Source organism: Microcebus murinus, chromosome X (genome assembly GCF_040939455.1).
Source record: "Microcebus murinus isolate Inina chromosome X, M.murinus_Inina_mat1.0, whole genome shotgun sequence".
NCBI lineage: Eukaryota > Metazoa > Chordata > Mammalia > Primates > Cheirogaleidae > Microcebus > Microcebus murinus.
Window position 1 is genome coordinate 46,638,440 of NC_134136.1, and position 17,077 is coordinate 46,655,516.

The window sequence follows — 17,077 nt, forward strand, 5'->3', positions numbered from 1 at the left end:
TTTTTAGTCGGTCAATTAATTTCTTCCTATTTTTAGTAGAGATGGGGTCTCACTCTTGCTCAGAGCTGGTTTTGAACTGCCTCGGCCTCCCAGAGTGCTAGGATTACAGGTGTGAGCCACCGTGCCTGGACCTGGTTTAGCTAAAGTTTCCTTTACAAGCTAAAATATTAAGGCAGTATCCAGGGCATCAGCAACTCTCCTATCCCAGCTAGACAAGCCACAAACTTTCTGGGGTCCCTCCTTACCTCCTTACCAAGCCCTGCTTGTCAGACCTCATTATAACTCGCAAGGGGTTTCAGAGGGTAAATGGCTCCTTAGATATCCTTGAGGAAACCAGGTTAACTATCTACCCTGCTCCCATTGATTAGTTACTTCAGACTGAAGACGGGCTTTCCAAATGAGGGGCCGTTCCTCTCAGTATGACTTTAAATGGGGCACATCTTATACCTTGCACAAGTTTCCCCACAACCAGGGTGACACTGTCTTTAATGCGGAGTGAGCAGAGGCGGCCGGACACCCGATGGACCATTGTCAGGGTACCAACATTTCTCCACCCTGTTACCAGGCACAGCATCAACAGCAGGGACCGAGTACAATTTGTCAGCTAGATTTGCATCCAAGATCTGGAAAAAAACCCTTAAGGAATATTAAAAATGGGAAGAGAGAGACAAAGCAATAAGCCTAGTCCAAAACTGAACTGAAAGGAAGGGGGTGCAGCGTTAACTTTCCTAAGATATTTTACCAATAAGGAAATAGCTTCTCCCAGTGGAGTTTAAAATCTCAATGGCATAAAGAGGTGCATGTTGTGGGTTTTCTTTTTCTTATGACATTAATCATTTGATATACTAAACCAACCCCTTTTTTCCTCTACTTGAAAGTTTGGTTTACTAATAGGAGGGTCAAGTGGAGGAGACGTCAGAGGGCATTAAGGTTCAGAAATATGCCTCCACCACACCCTGGGACACCCAGTAAGGCATAATCTTGGATGGGTCCTATAATGCCATCCTTGTTCTGGAGCCTGATTGGAGATGGTTTCTTCTGGAGCCACTGTGCCCGGGCCACGTATACTACCCATGCCTCCTCTGCCCTTGCCTTCCTTTGGCCTGGCCTTGGAAGGGATGATCAGTAGTCATTTTGTAGTCTCCATTTTCTAATATTGGGCCTTTATGTCAGTTTTTCCAAAGGGTTTTTCTTCCAGATTCTAATTGTGCATAGCACAACATCTAAAGCAGTTCACCAAATGCCTGTTACATGAATTGAATGAACCAACAAAGTGCATTATTTTTTTTTTGGTGGGGTTTGTTTTTGTATTTTTCAGTAAAGAGGTGAATTCTCAGTATGCTTGGTTTTGTGCCTGAAATGGGCTTAATGGTAATGGATGGGAATTTCTAAGGGAATGACAGTCAAAATGAATGGCAAGGAGGCCTCTTGAGGTGACATCCCAGAATCACCCTCAATAGGCCTGTGCACATCACAGAAGTTTTCCAAGTATCCTTGGTGTGTTTATGCTGACCCACACTTTTTCTCCCCTGCTCACCATCACTCCATGGTCACCCTCGCCCTTTGGGACCACATACATGTGCAAGACAAGGTGGGATGAGAGAACTGTGTTTCCAGGCACAACAGAGCCTCATCCATGCTAATATGAACATTCAGGCCCAACCTGAACTCCAAGAGAAACTTCATAAGAGGCTACTCACAGGGTTTTATGGGAATTCTGTTTACTGCCCTCCATTTTTGTAGAGGACATAGGGGAATAGGAGCCATTTTGGCCCAAAGGTCCTTCGGCTTCAAAAGAAACATATGAGGAGACTCCGTCAAAGCCAGAGTGAGGCTCTTCTCTTCTCCCCCATCCTCAGGCTAGGGGAGCCTATTGTACCTTCCCAAACTTAAAATAATCACACTTTCAAATGTATTTTGTTGCTTTCCTCATCCTCGAGAGAACCCCAATTCCTGCTAACTAAACATGAAAAGGGATCTTTTGGTTTAGTACCACTTGAAGCAAGAAGGAGATGGTCCCCTGAGCAGTGATCCAGACTAATCGGTCACTGGAAAGAGGTGATTATTTATTTGTGCTGTCTTCTTCATGTGAAACTGCCAGAGTAGAAAACAAGAACAAAAATGGGGGTGACTAAGGAGGCCAGGCCCACTTTTTAAAAATCATTAAGTTCTTCACAGTACAACCTTTGTTTTTGAGCAATCTCTAGCAATTCAAGGCTTCTTTAAGGTAGTTTGCTGTTAAAAGTGGTTAATTGGCCGGGCGCGGTGGCTCACGCCTGTAATCCTAGCTCTCTGGGAGGCCGAGGCGGGCGGATTGCTCAAGGTCAGGAGTTCGAAACCAGCCTGAGCAAGAGTGAGACCCCGTCTCTACTATAAATAGAAAGAAATTAATTGGCCAACTAATATATATAGAAAAAATTAGCCGGGCATGGTGGCACATGCCTGTAGTCCCAGCTACTTGGGAGGCTGAGGCAGAAGGATTGTTTGAGCCCAGGAGTTTGAGGTTGCTGTGAGCTAGGCTGACGCCATGGCACTCACTCTAGCCTAGGCAACAAAGCGAGACACTGTCTCAAAAAAAAAAAAAAAAGTGGTTAATTATGGCCCGGTATGGTGGCTCATGCCTAGAATCCCAGCACTCTTAGAGGTGGAGGCAGGAGGCCAGAAGTTTGAGGTCAGCCTGGGCAACATAGCAAGACCCTATCTCTACAAAAACTTTAAAAAGTAGCTGGCATGATGGTGTGTGCCTATAGTCTCAGCTACTTGGGAAGCTGACAGGAAGATCACTTGAGCTCAGGAGTTCAAGGTCACAGTGAGCTATGATCATGCCACTGTACTGCTGCCTGGGTGACAGACTGAGACCTTGTTTCTTAAATAAACAAATAAATAAATAAGTGGTTAATTGTGAACACCAAGGTTGCATTATGAAGTGATTGCTAAGATAAGGTGCCATGGTTACATGAGAATTTCCTCTCCTAGAGGTTAATCCAAAGACCAGTTTCATAGCACTTATATATTTCCAGCATAAATAGAGGCTCTGATTTCTTGGGAAAGCATGTGTTTTTTTGCTGTGTTGTCCACTATTTTCACCCCTCTCCTGTTTTCTTTCTGACCTTCACACGCGTGGGTGTTAAACATCAGCAAAGCAGTTGCATGTAATGCGGGACTTCTGTGCAGAGGAGAGGTTATTGCTATCTAGCGGCCCTAGCCCCTGGTGGAAGTGAGTAACATCCAGTAATACACCTGTGTGTGCCCATTGCCATCCTGATCAGATGATTGTGAAAGCACTCCCAATGTTGACAACTGTTTTTTTTATTTATTTTAGACAATTCTATTCTTTTAGAGCTATTTATTTATTTATTTATTTATTTTTGAGACAGAGTCTCACTCTGTTGCCCAGGCTAGAGTGAGTGCTGTGGCGTCAGCCTAGCTCACAGCAACCGCCAACTCCTGGGCTCAAGTGATCCTTCTGTCTCAGCCTCCCGAGTAGCTGGGACTACAGGCATGTCCACCATGCCCGGCTAATTTTTTCTATATATATTTTTAGTTGTCCAATTAATTTCTTTTTTTTTTTTTTAGTGGAGACTGGGTGGTCTCGCTCTTGCTCAGGCTGGTTTTGAACTCCTGACCTTGAGCGATCCGCCCCCCTCGGCCTCCCAGAGTGCTAGGATTACAGGCGTGAGCCACTGCCCACTGCGCCTGGCTGACACCTGTTCTTTTCAAACATCAGCTTCTTCAATGCTTTAAGTACCATCAAAATAGAAGTACAGGCTCTATACAATAAAAGCCACAAGACACTATCAGACTGAGTTCTGACCACTTCTAGTCTCTTGTCACAGTTGATCACATGGTTTTGCCACACTGAGACTGAAAGCCAGACAAATATTCCCCACAAATCTTGCAGTTAACACTAATATGCAATTTGACACACACTAACAAAGAACATTCTTTTTTCATGCTCAGACTACCTGGGAAAAGAATAGTGAATACCCTTTCTCTAATTGATGGGGTCTTTAAGAGACATATATACTATTTTTCATGCATCTCTAATTCTTCCAAGTTCCAGAAAAATTAAGGCATGAGTCAGAGGAAATATTCAAAATGTTGCTGTAGAGAATAATTTCCACTCAGTTTAAGTTTTAAAATAAAGATCTTCTAATAATAAAATTAATCCCACAAAAAAAGCATTTGTTTTAAGATATACTTTACATATTTCAAAGGCAAAAATCAGAAATTAATTATCATAAGTAAAAAACTGATTTATAAAAAAAAGTCATTAACACTGACTACCAGCAAATAAGTTGATCCAAGATAGATGGTCTTTATAGTTGTTAGTTTTGGCTGAAAAGTTATAAACACAATCTCAGGAGCAGTCCAGTAGCTTTGGCATTTTATTGTAATCTAAAAATTCTGGGTTTTGCTTTCTAAGGTTTCTAGAGTCGTTTCACATCAAAGAAACACAGGTCTCTTTCAAGACAGGTGTGAAAGTGACTTTTTAAATAAAGAGAAGATTTACTATAAATGCATATGAAGTAGGGGAATGGCGTTTGTTATGAGTTGTTTTCAAAAGGACAAAAATACATTTGCCTGAATTCTAATCATGGGGTGTTATGATTGCAATTGCACACGCTCTGAGCACACATATGGTTGTACTATTTTACCATGCAGTCATTTGGTACTGAGGTGATTCCTCTAAGAAATGTTGGAATCCTAGAAGTGAAATGATGGGGCTTAAATAGAACCCTTTACTGGACTTCCTGATTGTTAAGCCCAACTAGGTCTCATTTGACTTCCTGTAGCCCAGGGCAGACTGGAGTTTTAAAAACTTTGAAAAGCCAGGGGCAGTGGCACACACCTGTAGTCCAGCTACTCTAGAGGCTGAGGTAGGAGGATCATTTGACCCTAGAAGTTTGAGGCCAGCCTGGGGAACATAGCCAGACTGCCTCTAAAAAGAAAACTTTCAGTGGACACCCTCTGGAGTCAGCTGGAGTCAGTTGCTACAATGCTATGATAATATAACCCTCACTACATACCCCTCATCCTAAGAATGCTGTATGATATCACTTTTATTTTGGGATTTATTTGAGACTTTCTTTTTACTTCATCCCATTAGGCCAAGGCAGTAGGGTGTCCCAAGAAGAGTGAATCATTGTCCCTTCATGGTACAGATTTAGGGCACAGGCCCAGAGCAGTAGAGTAGCGTCCCCAAGAAAACACATAGAGTGCAACCCAGAGAAGACCATTCTCTTAGTGACCAGGCCTTCCCTTGGGCTCTGGACTTTATGGGCAGTGCATACCAGCCCAGGTTCAGCTTCTCAGCACTGACCACCTCCATCCTGCACAGAACTCTCCTTCAAAGAGCTAAAGACTCAAGGTTCCCACTCAAGCCTCAGCACTGGGTCATTATACCTCTAGGAAAAGTAAGCAACCTCCCTTGAAGGTATTCCGTATCCTGGTTTCCACACTTTTAGGACTTGAGAGGTTAATGCAATTTGTAGCCTCCTCACAAAAGGTTGAGTGTGCTTCCTCTACAACAGCCCTCATTTTCCCCAATCTCTCTGCAAAGCCAAGTCTTCCAACTGGCAGTACAACCCATGAGTAAAAACCAGCTCTGTGCTTGTGCTGAATCAACGGGAAAACAGGCTAATAGCTTAGAAACTGTCATTATGCAATTAGTATTCACTTTTGTAATTTATGGTTTGCCTCAATCAATGTGATACATGCTCCTCAGATATCAGCACAGAACTATGGGGCAGGGACCCTGGGTGCAATGATATAAAGGAAATTTAATTTTCAACTGCACACTAATAGGCTGTATCCCTCCCATGCAAAGGGTAGATATTTTGGTGAATGCCTGAATTCCCAACATTTACATGCCAATGTTTTAGACTCTAGGAATACAAAAGATACCTCTCACACACACTCTGGCTTTCATAATCAAGGAACACAAGATTGTAAAGTGGTGGCATTCAGGCATGGGCAGCATGATTGATATGCCTAGACCCATTCAAAGCACAGTCCCCTGATAAAATTTAGGCCACTATGAGACCTGAAGATTTGGAGCATGACTTTCTCCTATTCCAGGCCCAAGAATTTGGGGTTTAGGGAAAAAAATGGAGGCAATGAATAATCTCTGTCCATTTCCCCCTTGAACAAGGAAAACAAAGGATGAAACAAAAGATGTTTTTAAAACAGCAGTGGAAAAGGAGGTTGGGGACACCTAAGGGAGAAAGAAATCCGAGGCAATGGCTGGGCCCAGAGATGTTGAGGTTTAGGGAGCTGTGTGGTGAGGGGGTGCTGGCAATGGGGTACTTCCTGAGTGTTTGCCAGTGGGAGTCAAGATGATGGCTCTGGTCATCTGGGCTTTATACAGGAAAGAAAAGCAGAACTCATGTTCATATGCAAAAGAATTTCTAACATCTCCTTCTACAGCCCCCATCACAAGGTCAAGCAGTAAGGCTGTCTTTTCTCTTTTTCTCTCTCACCTACTCTCCTTTTAACTCAACTGATAACAGGTGTTAACAAAATAAAATATTCATTAGTAAGGAGGAAAAATCAGGACTGGCAGGGAGCATCTTACAAAATGATTGGCCCTGCCCTGGCCTAGGTCCCCAAGCCCAACACCCCAAGGAGCATGCAGGATGGTCCTATTTCTTCATTTTAATCAGAAGAAATTTCCAAGAATGTCCAGTGAATTCTATGGGCTCACCTACTACATCAAAACTTCAACTACAACAGGGAGTCAAAAATATTGAAAGATGTTAAATTGGTTCTTCAGCTATTTATTTAACAGAGAGACTTAGAATTTGAGGTCTCTATGGCCAAATCTGTCCTTCCACTAGTTGAGTGCATTCTATAGTCTCAAAACTCCACTTAACCCTCAGCTTTAAAAAGTGTTCAGTCCATTAATTCCAAACAAGAAGCAAGAAGGCTGAACACCAGCCTGGAGCCTGGTAGTTATAGGGATATGAGGAGATGCGGAAAGAGAATCCATAGTCATGAAGTGGTTGTCCAAGAGTAGCAACCAAAGCCACGGCCAGAAATCAAGGTCCATTCACCTTACTCTGCTCCTTTCTCATCATTCCTTCCCCTGACAACCATGAGAAAACCGTAATCCATAGGCAACAAACAAATGGTGTTTTGAATAACTCTATTAAGACTCCCTTGACATTTTAAGTCCCTTTGCACAAGCATAGCTTGTTCTCCCTTACAAATGGTAGTCTTGTAATATTGTATATCAGTATCTCAATTAAATAGAATCACACTAGGAAGGAATTTTGATTTACAGGATTGCATACTTATTGCAGGAAAAGGCATATTGCTAGGAAAAAGTCTTTTTTTTCCCCTCTTGTTGAATCTTAATCTTTTTTATTCTTGCTGCTTCTCTTGGTCTGTTCAGGCTACTAAAACAAAATACCTTAAACTAGGTAATTTGTAAACAACAGAAATTTATTTCTCACAGTTCTGGAGGCTGGGAAGTCCAAGATCAAGGCACCAGCAGATTCAGTGTCTGGTGAGGACCCGTTCCTCATAGATGGTTCCTTCTATCCATCTTCACATGGTGGAAGGGGTGAACAAGCTTCCTTGGGCCTCTTTTATAAATGCACTGATCCCATTCCTGAGAGTATAATGCTCATGACCTAATCACTTCCCAAATGCCCCACCTCTTAATACTATTGCATTGAGGATTAGGTTTCAACATACGAATTTGGGGGAGACAAAAACATTCAGACCATACATAGCACTGCTGTTTCTACTGAGTCATATAATGGTTTAACCATTTAGAGAAAGTCCCAGGAGTCAGCACACATTCTACCAAATTGCCAATGTCTTTTCTGGTTATTGTCCCCTGGCAATGAAATTTCATCTCTAGAATGATGACTCTGAAACACTACAACCTCACAGAGGATCTCCAGAACGTGCCATGTTTGTTTCTGATCCTACACCTTTGCTTATTCTGTTCCTGTTCCTTCTTCCTCATGTAGCCAATTCATTCAGGTCTTGCCTGTTTCCCTCTTGCCCTTCCCTCCTCCTCTCACTCCACCTCATTCTGTTCCCTTCTCTTTTCAACCTAGCCTGCTCCAGCTGTTGTCTCCCCTCCCAGAAATGTGGATCACTCATTTGGCAAGAAAACTCATAACCAACAGCCTTCCACTAAAACTTAACTGTTTTGATTCAAGCTCCTGGTCTCAATCAATCTTCCCATCTCAGCCTCCAAAAGTGCTAGGATTACATGTGTGAGCCACCATGCCCTGCCTAAAACTTAATTGTTTTGTGATATAATTCTATGTCCTTTACCTGCACAGTAAGTACCTAAAGTTCTCCATGGGGCCTTCTACATTTTTTCCCCTAATACAGCTAGGTGGTACTTTATATGTAACAACAATGAATATGATAATAATTACAGCTAAAATGTTCTGAGGGCTTACTGTGTACCAAGTGCTGTGCTAAGTAAGCAATATGCACAAATTACCATCATTGCTATTTTGCAGATAAGAAAACTAACACAAAGAGAGGTTAAATAACATGCCCAAGATCACACAGCTGACAAGTGGCTACAATGGAATTCACTGATTCAAATACTCAATTCGGTTCAATAAACACTTTGAATTTGAGAGGAAAATGTATTTTTTTTTTTTTTGAGACAGAGTCTCACTTTGTTGCCCAGGCTAGAGTGAGTGCGGTGGCATCAGCCTAGCTCACAGCAACCTCAAACTCCTGGGCTCAAGCAATCCTACTGCCTCAGCCTCCCGAGTAGCTGGGACTACAGGTATGCGCCACCATGCCCGGCTAATTTTATATATATATATATATATATATATATATATATATATATATATATATATTAGTTGGCCAATTAATTTATTTCTATTTTTTTATAATAGAGACAGGGTCTCACTCAGGCTGGTTTTGAACTCCTGACCTTGAGCAATCTGCCTGCCTCGGCCTCACAGAGTGCTAGGATTACAGGCGTGAGCCACCGCACCCGGCCAATTTCTTTCTATTTATAGTAGAGACGGGGTCTCACTCTTGCTCAGGCTGGTTTCGAACTCCTGACCTTGAGCAATCTGCCTGCGTCAGCCTCCTAGAGTGGTAGGAAAATGTATTAATACATGTTTTTACATTTCTTTTCAATGGAAAAGATGGAAATTAACAAAAATATAAGTTGTATGTTCATCCTTGGTTCATCATAACATTGATTAACCAAACTAACCCCATATCTTGGGGATTCTGGTGAATTAAGGATTTACTTTAATATATCACCCTGCAATATATCTGGATAAAAATTAAGCAGATTAAACCATTAGGCATGAGAGAGAGAGAACAAATTATCAACATTACCAAAATCAGGAATGAAAGAAGTGAAAAAAGAAGTGAAATCACTATAGATTCTATAAATCAGGGAAAAAAAAAAAACAACATTAGGCATGGCCTGGCTTGGTGGCTCACCATTAGGTATGAACCAAGTATTTCTCATTTGTTCCTATACTTGGTCCAATTAAATTAATTCCTTTCACTGCTTTATACTGTTCTTTGTTATCCATTCATTCATTCATCTATTTATTCTCTGTTTCAGAATTTAAGGTGACATATAACATATAAGATGCATATAAAACAATAAGAAAAAAATGAAAAGTGGTTGTTAAAAAAACAGTTAACGGGAGATAGGATTAAACTGTTATTTTTCAAAGAAAACACAATGTCCTTTTCTCTGTGTGAAGCAGTATATGAGCATACAATATCATGGAAATCTAGAACTCTTACATTTTATAAAGCAAGACCTGGACTTCTGGTTTCCGGTCCAAAATGTAAAGAGCTGAGAAGTCATCATTCCCATACTCACAACAAGAAAAATGCTGAACTAAAAACAACAACTCTTCTTAGATCCATCAGAGAATTGAGGTCACAGAGCAAATTGCTGCCCTGAAAACTAGAGACAGACAGGAGATACAGATAATTGCAGTCTACCTGGAGCAGAAGCCCATCAGAAGAAACCTGCAGGTGGAGTCAGTACAAGTAGGAACACTTTAAACACTGTAATTGATGAATTTCTAGAAGTTCAGCATGGACTACCCAGTGAGTTAAAACTCCCTGGGGTGGGGGGGATGAGGGTGGCCAGCCTTAAGAAGACTCCATATTTTCATGAGTTTTATTTCCAAAGACCTATCAAGTTGTCACTGTGAAGAGAGGGGGGTGGGAATCCTCTCCTGTTTCCAGCAGGGGGTGGGGAAAAGTAACTATTTGGAAATATTCCCAGAGCTCTCTGTTTTCCTTAACCAATGACTACCCTGGAGGGAAACTATTTTACCAGAGCCTAACCAACTTGGGTTTCACTAAAGCCTAAGCAACCAGGGGGAAGGGAAATGCTCAACTCCAGCCCCATCTAGCGTTCCTGTCTAGCCTAAGCAGAAGGGATAGGGAAGCAGAGAAGCACTTGCAAAGGTCACAGCCCAGGGACACAAGTTAGCTAAAAGACTGAGATCTAATCATAGGACTAGAGAATGCTTCCCCTCCTCCCAGCCTTACGATGACATCAGTAGGACTCCTGCACAATGAAAGTGGATTATGGCAGAATTACAGCTGAAAGGACTGCAAGCCTCAGATTCTATGACATCAGTAGGACTCCTGCACAATGAAAGTGGATTATGGCAGAATTACAGCTGAAAGGACTGCAAGCCTCAGATTCTATTTAAGAAGGAGCCTCTAGAAAAACTCAAAGACAGCAAGGGACACAAGGACAGGTCACTAGAAGAAATTTAAGCTTCTGACACCCAAAGCTACAACAAAGAGTAAACAGCCTAATTCTTAGCCCAATAACCATAAAAACTCACACTAAGGAACTATCTACTTCACTTCTTTTTACCCAGTATATCATGTATGGTTTTCAACAAAAAAGTATAAGGGATGCTAAAAGTCAAAAAGCATATTCTGAAGAGACAAAGCAAGCATCAGAATCCAAACTCAAATGTGGCACAAATTTTAGAATAATTAGATTGGGAATTTAAAATAACTACACTGGCAGGGTACGGTGGCTCATGCCTGTAGTCCTAGCACTCTGGGAGGTGGAGACGGGAGATTGTTTGAGCTCAAGAGTTCAAGACCAGCCTGAGCAAAAGGGAGACCACATCTCTACCAGAAATAGAAAAAATTAGTTGGGGGTGGTAGCACATGCCTGTAGTCCAAGCTACTCAGGAGGCTGAGGCAGGAGGATCGCTTGAGCCCGGCCGGGAGTTTGAGGTTGTAGTGATCTATGACACCTCTGTACTCTAGCCTGGGTGACAGAGGAAGATCCTATCTCAAAGAACAAATAAAAGTAAAGGGATGGAGAAAGATTGTGCCATGCGAACACTAACCAAAAGAAAGCTGAAGTAGCTATTAATATATTAATTTCAGACAAAACAGACTTTCAAGGAAGAAAACTTACCAGGGATAAAGAGGGACATTACATAATGATAAAAGAGTCAATTCTGTAGAGGTGAATCCTTAAAGTATATGTGCCTAACAACAGAGTATCAAAATACATGAGGCAAAAACTGACAGAACTGCAAGGAGAATTATATAAATCGACTATTGTACTTGGAGACTTCAATACACTTCTATCAGTAATTGAGAAATCCAGTAGGCAGAAAATCAATAAGGACATAGTTGAACTAATAGCACCATCAATAAACTAGATCTAATTGACATTTCTAGAATGACAGCAGAATACACATTCTTTGGCCAGCGCGGTAGCTCACGCCTGTAATCCTAGCACTCTGGGAGGCTGAGGTGGGCGGATTGCTTGAGGTCAGGGGTTCAAAACCAGCCTGAGCAAGAGCAAGACCCCCATCTCTACTATAAATAGAAAGAAATTAATTGGCCAACTAATATATATAGAAAAAAATTAGCCGGGCATGGTGGCGTATGCCTGTAGTCCCAGCTACTTGGGAGGCTGAGGCAGAAGGATTGCTTGAGCCCAGGAGTTTGAGGTTGCTGTGAGCTAGGCTGACGCCACAGCACTCACTCTAGCCTGGGCAACAAAGCGAGACTGTGTCTCAAGAAAAAAAAAAAAAAAGAATGCACATTCTTCTCAAGCTCACATGGAACATTCACCAAGATAGATCACATTTTGGGCCATAAGACACATTTCTAAATAAGATATAGAACAAAGAAGAAATCTCAAGATAATTTCAAAAACATTTTGAACTATAAGAAAATGAAAATACAACTTGTCAAAATTTGTGAGGAAAGCAATGTATAGAGGTATATTAATAGCATTTAATGCATATATTAGAAAAGAAATATCTAAAATTAATGATCTAAGCTTCCACATTAAGAAACTAGAGAAAGAAGAGCAAATTAAAGCCAAAGTAATTAGATGAAAAGATATAATAAAAAACACAGAAAAAAATCAAGGAAATAGAAAACAGAAAAATAGAGAAAATAAATAAAACCCAAAGTTAATTCTTTGAAAAGATCAATATAATTGATAAATATCCAGCCATGGTAATCGAGAAAGAGAGAGAGAAAGACACAAATTTTTAATATCATAAATAAGAGGGGTCATTAGTACTGATCTCATAGACATTAAAATAAAGGAATGATATGAACAACTCTATCGCCACAAATTTGACAACTTAGATGCAATGGACCAATTCATTGAATGAAACAATCTACTAAAACTCACACAAGAAGAAACAGACAATTCAAATAGGTCTATATGTAGCTTTTGATTTAAAGTGAGAAATGTGGGCCTGGCGTGGTGGCTCACGCCTGTAATCCTAGCACTCTGGGAGGCTGAGGTGGGAGGATAGCTCAAGATCAGGAGTTCAAAACCAGCCTGAGCAAGAGTGAGACCCTGTCTCTATTATAAATAGAAAGAAATTAATTGGCCAACTAAAAATATATAGAAAAAGGCCGGGTGCTGTGGCTCACGCCTGTAATCCTAGCTCTTGGGAGGCCGAGGCGGGCGGATTGCTCAAGGTCAGGAGTTCGAAACCAGCCTGAGCAAGAGCGAGACCCCGTCTCTACTATAAATAGAAAGAAATTAATTGGCCAACTGATATATATATAAAAAATTAGCCGGGCATGGTGGCACATGCCTGTAGTCCCAGCTACCCGGGAGGCTGAGGCAGAAGGATCACTTGAGCCCAGGAGTCTGAGGTTGCTGTGAGCTAGGCTGACGCCACGGCACTCACACTAGCCTGGGCAACAAAGCGAGACTCTGTCTCAAAAAAAAATATATATAGAAAAAATGAGCCGGGCATGGTGGCACATGCCTGTAGTACCAGCTACATGGGAGGCTGAGGCAGAAGGATTGCTTGAGCCCAGGAGTATGAGGTGGCTGTGAGCTAGGTTGATGCCATGGCACTCTAGCCTGGGCAGAGTGAGACTCTGTCTCAAAAATAAACAAATAAATAAAGTGAGAAATGTGAGAAAAGAAAAAAGAAGAAAATTAAGAAAAAAATGAATAGGTCTATATGTCTTTTTAAGATTGAATCAATAATTACTAACCTTCTGCAACAGAAAGCATCTGGCCCAGATAGTTTCACTGGGGAATTCTACCAAACATTTAAGGAAGAAATGATACCAATTCTCTACAATCTGTATTAGAAAATAGAAGCAGAAGGAATACTTTCTAACTCATTCTATGAGGTCAGAATTATCCAAATACCAAAATCAGACAAATACATTACAAGAAGGGAAAACTACAGATGAATATCTCTCATGAACATAGATATAAAAATCCTTAATAAAATATTAGCAGATCAAATACAACAATATATACAAAAAGTTATATACCACAACTTAGTGGGATTGCTGGGATTGGTGAAAGAATAGACAAACAGATCAATAAAACATAATAAAGAGCTCATAAATAGATCCACACAAATACAATTAACTGACTTTTTTTTTCAGAGAGACTCTCACTCTGTCACCCTAGGTAGAGTGCAGTGGAGTCATCATAGCTCACTGCCACCTCAAACTCCTGGGCTCAAGCGATCCTCCTGCCTCAGCCTCCCGAGTAGCTGGGACTACAGGCATGTGCCACCACACCCAGCTAATTTTTCTATTTTTTGTAGGGACGGGGTCTTGCTATGTTATTCAGGCTGATCTCAAACTTCTGAGCTCAAGCGATCCTCCCACCTAGGCCTCCCAGAGTGCTAGGATTACAGGTGTGGGCCACCATACCCCAGCTGAACTGATTTTTTTTTTTTTTTTGAGACAGAGTCTCACTTTGTTGCCCAGGCTAGAGTGAGTGCCGTGGCATCAGCCTGGCTCACAGCAACCTCAATCTCCGGGGCTCAGCGATCCTACTGCCTCAGCCTCCCGAGTAGCTGGGACTACAGGCATGCGCCGCCATGCCCGGCTAATTTTTTGTATATATATTTTTAGTTGGTCAATTAATTTATTTCTATTTTTGGTAGAGACGGGGTCTCGCTCAGGCTGGTTTCGAACTCCTGACCTTGAGCAATCCGCCCGCCTCGGCCTCCCAAAGTGCTAGGATTACAAGCGTGAGCCACCACGCCAGGCCCTGAACTGATTTTTGATAAAGGAGAGAAGGCAATCCAATGGAGAAAGAATAGTCTTTCAACAAATAGTGCTGGAAGACCTGGACATCTACATGCCAAAAAGAAAAATAAATTAATCTAATACCTTTCACAAAATAATTAACTCAAAATGGATCAGGGACCTAAATAAAAGTGCAAAACCATAAAACTTCGAGAAGATAACATAGTATAAAACCTGGGTGACCTGAGGTTTGTCAATGAGTTTTTAGGTACAACATGAACAGCATAATCCAGGAAAGTAAAATTGATAACTTGGACTCCATTAGGATTAAAAACTTCTGTCCTTTCAGAATCAAGACAGAAAAATTGAAAAATAAAAAACTTCTGTCCTACAAAAGACATCACTAAGAGAATAAAAAGACAAACCACAAACTGGAAGGGAATATTTGCAAAACACATATATGATAAAAGACTTGTATCCACAAAATACAAAGAACTTTTACAAGTCAACAATAAGAAAACAAACAATCCATGGCCAGGGGCAGTGGCTCATGCCTGTAATCCTAGCACTTTGGGAGGCCAAGAGTTCAAGACCAGCCTGAGCCAAGAGTGAGACCCTGTTTCTACAAAAAATAGAAAAATTAACCAGACGTGGTGGTGCCTGCCTGTAGTCCCAGCTACTCGGGAGGCTGAGGCAGGAGGATTGCTTGATCCCAGGGATTTGAGGTTGCTGTGAGCTAGGCTGACATCATGGCACCATGGCACCATGGCCCGGGCAACAGAGTGAGACTCTGTCTCAAATAACTAACTTAATTAATTAATTAAAGTAGTTCAAGTTTTGATCCTGTAAATCCTTTCAAAGGAGATTAGTGATTAAAAACTGTTTTACTCTTGCAATCTCTTAAGCAATTGTATAATTGCAAAGCAATTCCACAACCCAGATCCCTGTATCCGCTCTCTGGGTGTCAGCCATGTACCTGCCTGGGCAGCTTGCAGAGTCTCAGATTGCAGAGGAGTAGTGAATGGAAGCCGAATGCCCCCATAGCCCATAACACACAAATGATTTAATTCCTATAAAAAATGGATCAGTGTAAGTATACATGATTCCTTTTCTGGGCTGGACTGGGCTGGGCTTCCATAAGACCCAACTTCTACAAGCCCAATCCCACAAGCTGCCTGCGACCTGCCTATGTGCTCTGGCTTCCCCTCACTTCCAGTCCAAGAAATACAGGCTACTCCCAGGAAACTAAGCAATTAAAGCATCATGCCAATCAGAGGTAGAGGTAGGGGTGGGGGTAGGGGTTTTCTCTTTGAAACTAAAGAACACACCCACCAATCATGGAGAAGATAGACTAATCACTGTTGCAAACTTGGCTTTTATAAGCAATTGATGCAAAGGTGTACAGCCTGGTGTCACAAAAGTTAGGGCATAGTTTTTCCATTCAAAACTTTCTTATTAGAAATTTCCCCAAATCCCCATCACAAATCACATAATTTGTCTTACTCAATTCAGGTTTGGACCTTTCCCATGACCAATTGGTTTTACATAGAAGATATTCAATAGTATGGCCTGCTTTTTCCATTTAACATTATGTAATACATCTTTAACTTAAATTTCAAAAAAGTAGATTTCTCATAACCAATTGGCATTGTTTTCTGCAGTCTGCTAAGTTACTTATTAGGGAAATTCCAGAGGCCACCAAGTACTTGTAGACTAGATTTGGAATTTCCACAGCAAACCTATGTGTCTTTAAAAATCCAAATCAGGCCAGGCGTGGTGGCTCACGCCTGTAATCCTAGCACTCTGGGAGGCCGAGGCAGGCAGATTGCTCAAGGTCAGGAGTTCGAAACCAGCCTGAGCAAGACCGAGACCCCCGTCTGTACTATAAAGAGGAAGAAATTAATTGGCCAACTAATATATATAGAAAAAATTAGCTGGGCATGGTGGCACATGCCTGTAGTCCCAGATACTCAGGAGGCTGAGGCAGCAGGATTGCTTGAGCCCAGGAGTTTGAGGTTGCTATGAGCTAGGCTGATGCCATGGCACTCACTCTAGCCTGGGCAACAAAGCGAGACTCTGTCTCTATATAAATAAATAAAAACAGGGCCAGGCACAGTGGCTCAAGCCTGTAATCCTGCTACTTTGAGAGGCTAAGGCAGGAGGTTCACTTGAGGCCAGGAATTTGAGGTTGCACTGAGCTCTCATGAATCCACTGCACTCTAGCCCAGGCAACAGAGGGAGACCCTGTCTCAAAATAAGTAAAGAAAATAAAAACAGTAAAAATGAATAGAAATACTGATCATTAACCATATATTGATGGACTGGTATATGATGGGACTAGTTTAGCAGGCTAGACAAAGATGAGATCAAAAGTTCATTGTTCTGGAGCATACCGGTGGAGATGGGTGACTGGGGGATAAGTATGCAGTTTTTCTCCGGGCTGTGAACATAATTGGAGTTTATCAGGCTCAAGTCATTAATATAAGAATTAGTGCCCTCTAAGCTAACTGGGCAATACGGGGCTTAGTTTATAGCTGACTACCAATCGCGATAAATTCCTTATATTGCTTGGGATTGGAAAGAAAAA

The 17,077-nt window shown here is 41.6% G+C and overlaps 1 protein-coding gene across 1 annotated transcript in view; it reads left to right on the plus strand.

The window, feature by feature from the left end:
• Window positions 1-17,077, plus strand: part of RPL39 (ribosomal protein L39) — a 362,820-nt gene that overhangs the window by 230,096 nt on the left and 115,647 nt on the right. The window lies entirely within an intron of this gene.